The 12644-nt window shown below is 37.2% G+C and overlaps 1 non-coding gene across 1 annotated transcript; it reads right to left on the bottom strand.

Annotated features, from left to right (window-relative positions):
- Positions 1–10439: 10439 nt before the first annotated feature.
- Positions 10440–10546, bottom strand: LOC116125943. Its single transcript, XR_004127413.1, has one exon. It is a non-coding gene; the product is annotated as a small nucleolar RNA R71 (small nucleolar RNA).
- Between the last annotated feature and the right edge of the window lie 2098 nt (positions 10547–12644).

Here is a 12644-nt window from a genome sequence, read left to right as displayed (position 1 = left end):
ACCGCTTTGGATACAAGTCCAAACATTTACAAGGGTTGCTACCAATAATTCAAACTATGGTAGATGGGGCAGCAGGTGGAGCCTTAAATAACAAGACCCCAGAAGAGCTTATGAATTGCTTGAGGTGATGCCAATAACTACCAAAGACTAATGAGAGAGCAATGCCGAAGAGAACAATGGGTCTACATGAGGTCGATGTGTTCGCCACATTATCTACACAAATTGCATCACTTCAAAGCCAATTTGGAGGTATGAATGTAAATTTATTCACTCACCTTTTATAACTTGTGAATTTTGTGCAGGAAACCATGGGAGTGTGGAATGCAAAGATGGAAACAGTAGTCTTCTCAACAACCGAGCAAGTGAATTACATGGTTAGTTCACAAAGGCTGCAAAATGACTCCTTCTCTAACACTTACAATCTTGGTTGGGGGAATCACCCAAATTTGTCTGGAGCAATCAAAGCAGTCAATTAAATCAAAGGCAGTGCCAAACCATCAACCAATGGTGAATCATCAACATGTGAGCAAAGAATGTCGAGATTGGAGGGTATGTTCGAGAAATTCATGCAAGAAACCACAGTTTGAATGAGACACGCTCAAACTTTAGAAATCAAGGAGTGTCCATTCGAAATTTGGAGGTTCAAGTAGGGCAATTGGTTGAACAATTGACAGAGAGATCTCAAGGTTCTTTGCCAAGCACAACGGTCACAAATCCTAAAGAACAATTAAATTTCATAACATTGAGAAGAGGTATAGTGTTGGAGCAACTCACAATGAAGAAAAGTTGGAAGAACATGAAGACAAGACAATGAAGAGGAAAAGCTCAAAGCAAATTGGTGTGCAAGATACTTAGGGGAATTTCAACCAAGCAGCTCACCTACAAGGAACAATTTGAGGAATTTGGTGTAAATGCGCACAAGTCAAATTGGTGTTGGAAGAGACTCCAAACATTGGACTTAACCAATCACCATCTCATCTCAAGTATGCATATACGAATTTGAAGTTCCGAAAAGATGCTCATGAGAATGTTCGAAATTCCAAAGGAAAGACCAAGAGGTGGCAATAGGAAGTGAAGCACCCACAAGGATCCAGATTGACGAAGGACCATGGGAAAGTCGAGCTTCCGACTATAAACAAGCGCTTCTTGGGAGGTAAACCAAGTGTTTTCAGTTTATTTGTTTTTGTTGAAGTTTATTTTCAATTTTAGAACTTTGATTTAGTTTGATGAGGTTTGATATTTCCCTACTAATCTGTAATGTGTTTTAACAAATTGGTGCACCATGAGTTTTCTTGTTTGACAGATTCTTATGACGATGAAGATAATGAATGGATGTTGGGCACTGACATAAAGGACACACTTCGCGGATTAATTAGGGGAGGATTTTTAACCCTTCTCTTTTCTCTTCCTGTTCTTTTATGGTGTGACATTGCGGACAGTGTCATTTTAAGTTTGGGGGTAGGAGAAATTTTTATTGTTTAGTTTGTTTGTGTGTTTTGCTCGAAATTGTGTTTCTTTTGTTTTAAGTTCTTTGATTGTTATTTGTTTAGTGTGTTTTGTGTGTGTTGTGTTTTGTTGCCTAGATGAATTGCATAAGTCTATGATGAGACTAGAATTGTTGGGATATTATTTTTGGAAAATGTTAAGCATTGCTTCAAGTTTAGGTTGGTTGACTTGATTTAGCTTGGGGTTCTTGAGTGGTTCAACCACCATTTTCACTCTTTCAGCATGCTTAGAAACATTTTATGTGGTTAGGTGAAGTCTTGATAATGTTGGTGGACTCTAGAACCTAGTTAAGAAGTGCTTGAGGCAAAATTCTAGGATTAGACATTGTTGAGGAATGATTTAGGCATTTTTCGGAACGTTTGAGCCTTTCCAGCCGAATCATGAATGAATCTTTCCCTAGTTACCCAATTGAGCCTTATGAGATTATGATTGCCTTATTTCCTTGCAAACAAAAAAATTGTCCAATCCCTATACCCTAAACACTTTATCATACCCTTTAGGAGAATTATGGACCTAATGTATGACACAAAAGAGCTTTGAGAGGGGTGTGCATAAGTGATGGACCAAAATCTTAAGTTTGGGGGTTGCAAAAACCGGCACAAAGAAAGGGCAAAGAAAGACCTCAATGGGGTTGTAAATATTTGTTAATCAAAAAAAAAAAAAAAAAAAAAAAAAAAGAAGAAGAAAAAAAAAAAATTTCTTTAGTTCGATTAAAAATCAAAAATAAGAAATGCACAAGTTTGAGGGTGTAAATGGTTGAACTTTGATTGGTGGTTGAGAAAGAAAGTGGAGATTGGTGTAGCTGTAGTGTTTGCGGAGGAAAACAGAGTTCGCTTCCTTTGTTTATTATATCTCTTTCCTTGGAGCCCACTACCGAGCCTAACGTTACAAGCTTGCAAAGACTTTTTGATTCTTAGCGATGTCTAGTCTATATTAGTGGGAGAGTAGTTCCATACTTAGGCTTATGGAGTCTGCCACCATTTGAAAAAATTTACATTGCAATAAATAATCTGGGAAGTTGGAAGGTAGACTGAAGTGGGGATTACCTATTCAGGGGACAGTCAATTTAATTAGACCTCTGGAGTGTTGAGCATTTTTTTTTTTTTTTTGTAATAATGTACCAACAATTTTTGAGACTTGCATTGTGATTCACTCTAGGTATTTATCTTTTTTTGTTTTGATTTTTATTCCTTTTTGCTCGAGGACGAGAAATCTTAAGTTTGGGGGTATTTGATACTATTTTTCCCTATGATTTTGTATTGAATTTCGATAGGATTTAGGATACTGTCATACAATTTGGGCCATAATGCTACCTAATTCTATTAATTTGTCTTTGCAGGCCCTAAACGATGATTTTAAGCATAAATGACTGTTTTGAGCGTAAACTGTGTAACTTGAGCTTGCAAACTCGGAATGACCTCAATTTAGAAGCTCTGGAAAGCTAAGAATAAGAGCTACAATGTTCATGTTTTAGGTTTTTCCTAATTCTGACTGGAAAAGGGTGAAAACTTGGCTTGAAGTCGTGAAAAGTACGCTGGGAACTGAAGAAAAATGTCTTGGACGTGCTTCCGTATGTCTGCCATAACTTGAGCTGGAGACCTCAGATTGTGCTGATTCTTGAACTACCAGAAATATAATTGAAAGGGCTAAAATTCATATCTTTAACACTTTTCCAGATTAAGACTCTATCACGCTCAAATTGGCCCGAAATTCCTCGCCGCAGTGAAACCTACATCAGATGTAAAAATAAACGACGCGTTTTGGCTTGCTAGGGCTCATCCTTAAGTGAGAGAGGTATAAATTAGAGTGAAAAGGAAGAGAAAAAGTCTTGGTCGTCATGGGAGGGCAGCTCAGGAAGGAGAAGATTATTGAAGATTTGGGCTTCAAATTAGAGAAGATTTCTCCATCTTTGTTGGTTTTCAATGATGAATCTTGATTCAGTTTGTTTTGTTATTTTAATTCGTTTTTGAGTATGAACTGAGTTGTTTGCGTAGGGTTGATGTAATCCTGATACAATGATTCAAATTTATATGAATGATTTAATTGAGTTTTAATTTCATGATTGAGTGTTTATCTCTTTGTAATGACTTTTGGATGCTTGATCACCATTCAAATGTGTATTGTTATAATGATACTGAGAATGATTTGTGATGTGCTCTTGAGATAAATACCGTAGATTAGCAAACGCTAGAGATAGGTTTAGCGATCAGTGAAATCTAGATAGAAATTCCATAAGCTTAAAAGACTTTGAACTATTAATCTTCATTTTGTTGGGTGTGGAAGCTGATAGGGATAAGTAGGGAAATGTAGCCTGAGAAGGTATGTTTTACAACTTAGGGAATTCGATTTTCAATCAAGGAATTAGAACTTGGGTAATAGATTCTATGATTTGGGTTAGCGTTATCTAGGTGAAATCAACACCTTAGCATTTTTAGCATTGTTTAATTAGTTAAGTTGTTGGGTTTTGCTTTAATTTCATTATCATTCTTATATTTGTTAATTTGTGTGTTTAGTTTGTTAATTTCCATCAATTCAATTTATTGTGCTTCAATTAGGACTTAAACTAGAGAAATCAGTACTTAGTAACATTATCCTCGTGGGAACGATACTCACTTATCACTTTATACTTTGTGCGACTAGTGCACTTGCTATTTTGCATGTTGTAGTAAACACGCATCACCTAACATTTATCGTGATGAGTATGAGCAATTCAGGAAGGAGAAAGAAAAGGGATGAGGTAATCCTTCAGGCTATAGCAAAAACGAACACGCTGGGGAGGTTTCAAAAAAGGGTAAAAAAAGCATCAAGGGAACAAATTGACACGGTGGCTTGGTTTGTGGCAGTACTTTATTTGTGCGAGGATGATGGCGAGACACACTATAGCACGGTGACGTATGAGAAGGCATTACTGCTCTATTCTATTGCGCAGGAAAGAATATGGATATGGGACAAATTATCTGACCAACATTCGGCATGCAGCCAAACCAGGGCGAGTAAGTTATGTTAGTAAACGGTCCCATATACGCAGCGGGAAACAAAAACAAAAATATATAGAGACGTTTACATGAGCAAGATCAAGGGTATAATTTTAAATTCATATTAAATAAAATCTGCAGAAAAATAAATATGAGTTTAAAGAAAAACAAACGCACGTTGGAGGCTCCTCCAAATTTGTCAACGAATGTTTGCTACCGATCCAAGTGTAGGATCGAACCCACATAGTCCACACGAAGACAATCTCAAAAGAACCAAAAAGGGATTTGCCAGATCTCTTTGGCTTCAAGATAAGAAGAAAGCAAATCAATTGAATTGATTTTAGGCCAAAAGGTGTTGCTGCCGTGGGAGAGAAAGAGAGGGGCTGGTGTGTTTTAATTCAAAAAGAAATCAATTCATTTTAAAACAATTAACACACACTTTTCCTTTATAGTTAATCAAGTTGCCCTAATCCCATATGGAATAGGCTTGAGCTCCAACCAAAACCCCATGTTACCAAACACTCCCAATTTGATATTTTTATTTTATTTTCCATATTATCTCAATTAAAATCAATTAATATATATTAACATATTAACAATAATGATATATTTTAAATAGTGCGAACACACATTTAAACGTAATTTCACTTATTTAATTTTTCTAACAAATTAAATAAAGGCTACGACCTCAGCAAATTTAATTACACTAGAAATTACAAAATACCCTTTTGCCTTAAAAGACGAAAACACCTTCTTTCTTGGATCTTAAATTATCTTCTATGTGTGGTGACCCATAGGCTCCTCATCATATCGACAGTGTTAGTTATCACGATTAACACAATTAATCGTCTCACTAATCAAGACCAAGACTGGCCCTAGCAAGGCATCATGGCCACCCGTAGATTCAGATTCAGCAAAGTAGCTACGGTCAACGATACGGTACCGTGCAATCAATCCTTTCATCATACCTTATCTCGACGAGACGAAGGCATAGAAATAGTGTCAACCTTCGGTTACTCTCAATTATGTATTCAATTTCTGGACCAATGACCCGTATTATAACTGGATAGAGCAACAATCAATCCCATTTTGACACAGTTTTAACATCATTGCCATATACTGAATTGCGCCATGAGATAACTTCTCCTATACCGGGAGTGATGAATCCTCTGTCAATCACACCATAGTCTGATACACTCCTCGATGCAGCCAATCACCACCGTATTGACAGCTCTGAAAAGAACTACGTTGGCTAGTGTCAAACTGCACAATCGGTGCACAAGCAATCGATGATCTCAAGTCTAAGGATCACATGCACCACCATTCGTTAGAGGATTTGTTCCATAAACACTGGAGTTACCATCCATATGGAATCCGCTGGTGGGCCAGTCCAGTGAACTTGCTGCGGTGTAATCGTCTATAGCAAGCACCCATGTGTTGCACCAGGTTGTCACCAAACAACCTTGACAAGTGAGATCAGTCACTGCCTTTCAACAGGGTCGTTCAACACTATGATAGCCTTACCGTATTATCTGTGCCCTTATTTCAGAATAATACTGGGGCTACGAACGTTTCTAGAATGGCCACCATATGTGCTCATAGGGTTCTCACTGTTAAGATTTGAAACACTTAATACCCTCGTCACGGTTCTACCATTCTAAGGACATATATCAATACATATTGCAATAATATTGATTTACGCGATATAGAATAAAATGTCTTTTATTGATTAATGAACATTATTACAAAGAGTCAATTCTACAATAATTGATTGGCTCTAGGGCATCTACTCTAACAGTTACCCATTCCCATATCTCATTACAGCTTTGTGCACTAAAGCAGGAATCGAGGTACATGATGATGAGCCCTTATCCATGTTGCCCCAATCCTCGACTCAAACTACTATCACAAGCACCTTGAACGTCCAGACGATGAGCAACATAGCGTCAGGACAAAATGACAGAGAACCACACAAGGAGCTGCCACATCATCCAGTTCCACAACCACTATGAAGGAAATGATGTAGCAGATGATGGGTCAGATGAGACGTATGTCAAAACGTTAGGAATGGTTGGCAGAACAGGCCCGAATGATCTATAATTTACAACAGAGCTACTGCTAAAAGCTGAATACTGATACTTCAGCATTCCAATGGGAAGATTGGGATTCAGATAAGTGGTTGGGCTCTGAGTCAGAAGAGGACAACGCCGAAGGAGAGGTGGAGGCCAACGAATGAACCGGAGCACCTGTTTTGTATTTTGTTTTTGTTTGTTTTTATTTTGGTTTAGTGTTAGGTATTGTGGAACTTTGAACTGATTTTTTATTTTTTTGTGGTTTGTTTTTGGATTGTTTTTCGTTTAGTTTAAATTTTTGTTGAACTTTTTAGTTGAAAAGACGAGATTAGGGTTGTAATATTTCCATATTAGTTGTGAATTTTTCTAACACAGTGGACACCACAGTTTTCAATTATTTTTACAGATTTTGGTGATGAAAAAGTCAAGGATCGGGTGTCCACACTGTTGAGCGAAACTTCAACTTCACAGATTAATCAGGGAACTATCTCGTACTTTTACAGATTTTGTTTTTCTATTCCTAATTTGTGCATAATGTAACATTGGGGACAATGTCATCTTTAGTTTAGGGGTAGGAAAAATTTGAGAATTTTTGAACTTTTTATTTTATTTTATTTCTATGTTTTGTTGTGTATGCCAATGATGAATTGTATAAATCAATGATGAGATTAGGGTTGTTGGGATTTTATTGTTGAAAAATGTTAAGCATTGTTTCAAGTTTATGTTTATTGACTGAATTTTGATTGAGGTTTGTTGAGTGGTTCAACCACCATTTTCATTTATTTCGGCATGCTTAGATTCATTTTATATGGCTAGGTAAAGTTTGATAATGTTGGTGGATTCTAGAACCTAGTAGAGAAATGCTTGAGGCGAAATTCTAGGAATAGACATTGTTGAGGAAATGATTTAGGCATTTTTCGGAACGTTTGAGCCTTTCCAGCCAACCCACGAATTAAATATTTTTCCTAGTCACCAATTTGGACCTTATGAGATTATCATTGCTTTTTATTTTCTTGCAAACCAGAAATTGTCCAATCCAATTACCCTAAACACATAATCACACCCTTTAGGAGAATTTTGGACCTAATGCAAACACAAGGAACTTGAAGAGTTGTGTGAATGAACTAAAAGAATAGTTTGGGAGTTGTGAGATGGGCAAGAAGAATAAGAGAGGTAATTAACCTCAATTTTTATTATTTAAAAAAATATAAAAAAATTTTGTTTGAGAATTACATTACAATAGCAACAATAAGAATTGTTCATGGTTGAAGGTTGTAAATGGTTGACATTTTGAGTGATGGTTGAGAAAACAAGTGGGAGTTGGATTAAGTCCTAATGTTTGCTTTAAGGAAACCAAGTTCTCTTATTTGTTTACCCTTTCCTTCCCTTTGGAGCCCACTACCTGAGCCTAACATTATAAGCTTACAAAGACCTTTTGATTCTTAGCGATGTCTAATCCTCATTAGTGGAGAGTAGTTCGATATTTAGGCTTATGGAGTCTGCCGCCATTTGATAAACTTTACATTTCTGCATAAAATAATCCGGGAAGTCAAAAGGTGAATTGAAGTGGGGATCACCTACTCAAGGGACCAGTAGAGAAAGATAGTCGATGCAACTTATAACTTCTTGGAATGTTAAACATTTTTCCAGTAATAATTTTTCAACAATCTTTGAGACTTGTATAAATTCTAGGCAATTCGTATGTTGAGTTGAGTCTAATTCTTATTATTCATTTCCAGTTTTATTGTGTCGTGCTTTAGTTTTTATTGTTTTCTTTCTTTGAGTTTTGTACCTGATGCTCGAGGACGAGCATGTCTTTAGTTTGGGGGTATTTGATAATCCGAGAATTATATTGTTTTTATTAGGCTTTTAGGCTGGATTTTAGATACTTCTTAGTTCATTTATGCCTGAATTGCTACTTAATTCTTTACAATTTGTGTTTCAGGCCAAAATGGACATTTTGAGCAAATAATGAGCGAATTGGAGTTTTTGGATTTAGAAGTAAGCGGATCTCAGAAGTTAGGAGAGTTTTGAAGCAGAGTAAAGCACTGTGAAGCTTGTTTCCATGGAAGAGCATCGAAGATTGAAGATTCAAGCAACGAAGCAAGCAAAGGGCAATTATGTAATTTCAGAATTATTCATGAAGATTCGCCGATCTTTGCTGCGGCGAAATTAGTCACGCTCGAGAGTTACATTTACTTCATCGCTGTGGCGAGATTTCTTCTTCGCCACGGCGAAGTCTGTAATTTTCAGTTTCGTTAAAACACACAGTTTCATTTTTAGGCAAAGTTTTAGGTTTTTGGGTGAGGTATAAAAGTGAAACTTTACCATTTTGAGAGGGAGTCATTTTTTTCCTTAGGCTAGTGTAGCTTTTTCATCTTCTTAGTTTAGATTTGACGAATTTGTGTTGAAAAGTGAGAAGATTTGGGATTGAATCTGGTGGCTTTTTCAACTAGGGGAGATCTCTTGTCTTTTGTCTCATTTTTATCATGTTGAACTTTGTGTTTATTGTTTTTCTTGCTTATTGTATTGATTTAGCTATGAACTAACCCATTTTGGGTTAGGGTTTTGATGTAGTTCTTATTCTCATGGATTGAGCAATTGATTTTTATTATTTTCATATGCTATTGCAAGGATTGTGTGTTTATTTTGGATTTATTGCTTTTAATTGATGAACATGATGAGATTGAGAAATGAGTCATGTTAAGCTTCTTGGGTAATCACCATTGTAGTATTAAATGCTAGAGGTAGATTTAAGAATCAATGAAATCAATCTAGGATTCTAGGTGCTTAATGAGCTTAGAACTATAATCTTCAAATTGTTGATGCAGAAGTTTAATAGGGAAAGGTAGGAAAACAAGCTGAGAGTAGTGTATGTTTACAATTTAGAGAATCCAATTTACAATCAATGCATGTGAATATGGAAATAGTATAATCTGTAGATTTAATCATAGAGTCCGAATGAAATCAAAACCCTATCCGTTGTTTTAAATTGATATTACCTTGTTTTTAATCTTGCTTTCATAATTTAGTTTTGAATATTTAGAATTTTCTGTTTTAGTTTTAAGTTTAATTTTCTCCCATTAATCCAAACAATTCGATTGCTCCAACTTGAAAACAGTAGAAAACTTAGTGCTTAGCAACCAATCTAGTGGGAACGAACTGACTCACACTTTATTACTTTGTGCGACTAGTGCACTTGCTATTTTTTACATGTGGTAAACATGCATCAGTTTTTGCCGCCGTTGCCAGGGATTGAGTTTATGTTAACATTAATTTTTTCTTGTGTTAGTAGATGGAGTTTTATTTTGCTTCATTTTGTTTGTTTAATTTTAGTGAGTCTTTTAGGTTGGCGTGATTCACTCTTCTATTTTTCTGTGTAGTTATAGCGAAGAGCATGACGTCAGCCAGTGGTTCCTGTTGACCTGAGATTGAAAGAAGCACTCGAAGACTGAACAGAGAAGGAAGAGAAGAGAAGCTATAGTTGAACCAGAAGTAATAGTTGTAGAGATGCAGAGAATAGAACATGAGGGAATTCTTAGTTCCCACAGTTGAGGCAGTGGGTCGAGTATTACTAGACCAGCGCGTACAAGCTAACAACTTCGAGATAAAGCCAGCAATCTATCCAGATGATCCAGAAGTCGGTACAGTTCAGGAGGGATTTGAAGGAAGATCTAAATCTACACATTGCCAATTTTTTTGGGATTTGTGATCTTTCAAGTCAAACGGAGTGTCAGATGATGCAATTGAGTTAAGACTATTCCCATTTTCATTGAAGGATAAAGCTAAGGGATGGTTAATGGAATTACCAACAGGAATGATCACAACATGGAACGATTTGGCATAGAAGTTCCTGACCAAATTCTTTCCTCCAGCAAAATCGGCAAAGCTGAGAAATGATATCACATCGTTTCTACAGGAAGAATCGGAATCATTGTATGAGGCTTGAGAGAGATACAAAGAATTACTGAGAAGGTGTCCACATCATGGGTTGCCAGTTTGGATGCAAGTCCAAACATTTTATAACGGATTGATGGTGAATGTACAAACTATGGGGATGCAGCCTTGGAAGAGCACTACAGAATAAGACTCCGAAAAAAGCTCACGAGTTGCTTGAGGTTCTGGCAAGCAACAATTATCAAAGACCATATGAGAGGTGCAACCGAAGACATCTATGGGTCTTCATGAAGTTGATGCATATACAGCCATTTCAGCCCAACTGACAGCACTTCAGAAACAGTGGGAAGTATGCAAATAAATTCCATTCAAGCTCCTCAACTAACTTGTGATTTTTTGTTCAGGTAACCCACGTGAGCAGTGACTGTCAAGTGGGGAACACATTTGCTTCATCATCGTCATCATCAGAGCAGGTTAACTACTTGGCAAGAAAAAGAGGCAACCAAACAATCCATATTCCAACACATATAATCCTGGTTGGAGGAATCATCCAAATCTGTCTTGGGGCAATCAGAACTAGAAAAATAATCAATGGAACAAGAGCATTGCCAACTAACAAACAGGGGTAAACAATCAACCATGGACAAGAGTGACAAAATTGGAAGACATGTTTGGGAAGTTTATGCCAGAGACCACAGGTTTTATGAATGAGACGAGAACTAATTTCAGAAATCAAGGGGCGTCCATTCGAAACTTGGAGATACAGATGGGGTAGTTAGCTGAAAAGCTAAATGAGAGACCACATGGGTCTTTACCAAGCAACACAGTGACTAACCCACCTGAGCAAGCAAATGCATAATTTTGAGGAGTGGGACAGATTTGGAAGAGGTGGAAATCAAGAGAAGAAGAAAAGCCACCAAGGGAAAAGGAAGAATCTGATGAGGAAGCAGATGAAGAAATAGTTGCTGAAGAGAAACCATCTAGTTCTAGGGAAGAAGAACAAGAACGGGAAGTGAGACAAAGACAGAAGAAAGAGAAATTGCCATTCCCCGAGTACCACCAGAATGGCACATCACACTCTCCTATGCCATTCCCTCAAAGACTGAAGAGAAGAATCAGGATAAGCAGTTTTCCAAATTCATTGAAATATATAGAAAATTGCATATTATATTCCTTTTGCAGATGCATTGCAACAGATGCGCGGCTACGCGAAATTATAGGAGATTTTATCAACAAAAGGAAATTAGAGGATAGAGGAAACAGTGATGCTGACAGAGGAGTGCAGCGCCATTCTCAAAAGAAGTTACCCTCGAAACTCAAAGACAAGAGTTTTACTATTCCTTGCATTATAGGAGATATTACTTTTGATCGAGTTTTATGTGATTAGGTGCTAGCATCAATTTAATGCCTTTTTCTGTTTTCAGGAGATTGGGAATTGGTGAAGGAAACCAACGACCACGTCATTGCAACTTACAGATAGGTCCATAAAACATCCAAGGCGTATAGTTGAAGATGTGTTGGTAAAGGTGGACAAGATTATCTTTCGGAAGATTTTGTTGTATTGGACATGGAAGAGGGTAAGGAAAGCCTCTTATTTTGAGCCGACCATTTTTGGCCGACCATTTTGGCCAGGGAAGAGCACTCATTGATGTGAAGAAGGAAAGTTACTGTGAGGGTTCAAGATGAAATAGTAAAGTTCAATGTGTTTGAAGTATGAAGTTCCCATCCGGTCAGATTCATGTTTAGTGTTGATGTGGTGGATAAACTAGTAGCGGAGGTCATTGAAAAGAACACTCCACACCTACCTCTAGAAGCGTGTATTGCCCAATCAAGAACAATAGAGGTAGAGAGTCAGCAAAGAATGAATGTGCTAGATTGTTGGAAGCACTTCAGATTGATGAGAACCAAGATCTTGAATTTGAGGAATTGATTTGAGAAAGAGAAGGCAAAGGAAAGAAACGAGGAGCCTCAAAGCTTGAATTGAAACCCTTACCTTCCCAACCTCAAATACGTGTATCTGGGAATCGAAAACATTCCCAGTAATCATCAGTTCAAAGTTGAGCAATTTGGAAGAGAGCGATTGATTCGGGTTTTGAGAGAACATCGATCAGCAATTGGATAGACTATTTCGGATATTAGAGGCATCTCTCCATCTTTTTGCATGCACAAGATACTCATGGAGGATGTACAAGCC

The sequence above is a fragment of the Pistacia vera genome, unplaced genomic scaffold (assembly GCF_008641045.1).
Source record: "Pistacia vera cultivar Batoury unplaced genomic scaffold, PisVer_v2 Contig173, whole genome shotgun sequence".
In the NCBI taxonomy this organism is placed as follows: Eukaryota; Viridiplantae; Streptophyta; class Magnoliopsida; order Sapindales; family Anacardiaceae; genus Pistacia; species Pistacia vera.
Note: the sequence above shows the minus strand (reverse complement) of the source record. Positions and strands in the feature narration are given on the sequence as shown.